Source organism: Sardina pilchardus, chromosome 19, assembly GCF_963854185.1.
Source record: "Sardina pilchardus chromosome 19, fSarPil1.1, whole genome shotgun sequence".
Classification (NCBI taxonomy): domain Eukaryota; kingdom Metazoa; phylum Chordata; class Actinopteri; order Clupeiformes; family Clupeidae; genus Sardina; species Sardina pilchardus.
This window is the reverse complement of record NC_085012.1, coordinates 15,996,916-15,999,351: the sequence shown is the minus strand read 5'-3', so window position 1 is coordinate 15,999,351 and position 2,436 is coordinate 15,996,916.

Here is a 2,436-nt window from a genome sequence, read left to right as displayed (position 1 = left end):
AGAACATGAGTTTGTGTTTTGAAGAGTGTTTGTGTAAGAGTGGAAAAAGGAAGAGTATTGGAGACAGAAATTATCTTCCAGAATTTTGCAAGAGTTTCCACCAGAGGGCGCTCTTACTGTAGAAGCTGGAGTTATTATGGTTAGGTCTGGCCTTGAAACTCGCATTGAAATCCCTAGTTACAGGCTTGTGCCAGATCTGTCTATCAGAGTCACAACAACCGACCGGAACAGACTCCTTCCACTAAGAGAAACAGTCTGCTGGTTTGGTAGCGCGATTAGCGCGAGGAGATGCGCTAATTTTAGAATGTCCGTGTCACACTCGCACATGAGTTACTCGCTCTCATTTGGAAGGAGATTATTTAATTAGGAAATTATTTAATCAATTGTGACACTTCCATTTCGGCGTTAACTTCCTCTTCCTCCGCCCCGAGCGCCGAGCGTCAAGGCAGCGTGTCCCTGATGTGACGTCCAGTGGGAACGCGGAGTCTGTCAGGTTGCTAATGGTAGCAGAGAGTTCCTGCTGTTCTGTCCCAGTAGAGGGCTGGGGGGGATTCTAATAGCAGTGATGGGAACAAGAAGTTCTCATTTGGAGCATCACGTGCCTAGTGAGACCCAACGCTGGTGCGTGCGTGCGTGCGTGCGTGCGTGTGGTGTGTGTTTGTGTGTTTGTGATCATGTAAAGAAAGATGAAAGACTTTCCTCGAACTGCATATAAGGTTCTGTAAATACAGCGTGACCAATGAAACCTCATCAAATTATTCCCTAGTGGATAATCTTTGGATTTGTTTCCTGAAATGGCTTTCTGATTATTCTTCCAGTTAATAACTACCAATGGTATTTGAATACCTTGATGTAATGGTTTACCATCATCAGTAACAAACTATAATAATCAGCTCTCATTGATGCAGGAAGGCTTTCATCAATACATTGTGTCTGAAGTGATTGTTATCAGCTCCCAGTAAAGGACAGGGTTTGTGCTCTTAGCTATTCTTAGGTACTGTAGCGTAGACGACATCCCTGCCAAACCAGGTGGTTGAAGGAGGGAGATCACAACCAAAAAAAATCTCAAATCCTCCCATTCGAATGAGGTTCCTGAAGTTTCCTTCCTGGGTGGGTGATCGCTCTCAAGCACTACTACTACTGTTCGCTCCGCTCCGTCTCTGGTGTGGCCTTCTTCTATATATACACTCCGGCAAAGAAAAGCTACGCGTTGTTTTGGTTTGCTGCAGATAAATGCAGGGTTTTTCTTTTTGGGAGTCACTTCCGCCCCAGCTGACGGTGTAGTGTAGGCCGAGCGGACACGGTCCCGGGGGGCAGAGGGACGTCCACGTGTCTGTGCTGTCTCACAGGGACACAATTACGGCAGGATGTGGTCGCGGCAGGGGAGGGACTGTAGCCCCATGCAACCCTGTGCTTACTCCTGAACTACACACTCCTATATTGCCTACAAGGGTGTGTGTGTGTGTGTGTGTGTGTGTGTGTGTGTGTGGCGTGTGTGCGAGTGTTTGCATGCACCTTCGATGTATGCATGCAGAGGAGTTTGTGGTGTTTTCGCAGAGATAATCTAATTGCAGGTCTTGTCCGAGCTCCTCCTATGACTATGTGAGAGGTTGTATTTTTTTATCCAGAAGCTCTCTTCTGTGAATTTCTGAAGTCTGTCCCCTCGGTCTTTGTGTCGTACATCACGGTGTCATTTCGTACTCTCCAGAGTGAGAACCACAGTGCATTCAAAGACGCAGCCTTTGCTACTTGTAGCAGAGATGATTTTTATGAAATGCCATGCTATGAGAATTGACTTTTATGATCATTTTAACAATGGAGATTTATATTTCCGAGGCGTTTTGCCTCTATTGTACAGGACAAGAGTGTACTGTAAAGACACTGACAAGAAGCGAGTGATGGCGTGGGCTCGAGAAATGACCCGGAACTCTGAACAAACTTGAACTTGGGGCCCCTGTGGACACATGGGCTCAAAGGTTGTGCCCACTGAAATTTCCATTGGTCTTTTTACAGTCCACCATTAGGCGTTATCCATGACTATGAGCCAGACCCCTTTTTTTAAAGAGGGACAGTCAAGTGATGTACAGTGCTGGACATACTGTAAGTGATATGGCCATCATGGGGGACTGAGTGGGAGTGAAAACTCCTCTCTTCAGGGTTTTGTTTTGTCAGACATGTTCACATTGTATGTGAAAGAGGCTTATGGAGCTGCCAAACCAGTATAGGCAGTAACAGTAATGGCTGTGGACAGAGGCCCCTCATGTGTAACATAAACAATGCCGTTTTATGGGGAAGAGAGTTGGGTTCAGGGGCCGCGTTGGGTAGTACTGCTGTGGACATCCCCGTTTGGGTCCCCTAAGCACCCCAAAAACAGAGCGTTTATCCCTGTCAGGGGTTTTGTGGTTTGGGGGAAGCATGCTGAACTCCCAGCTTTGC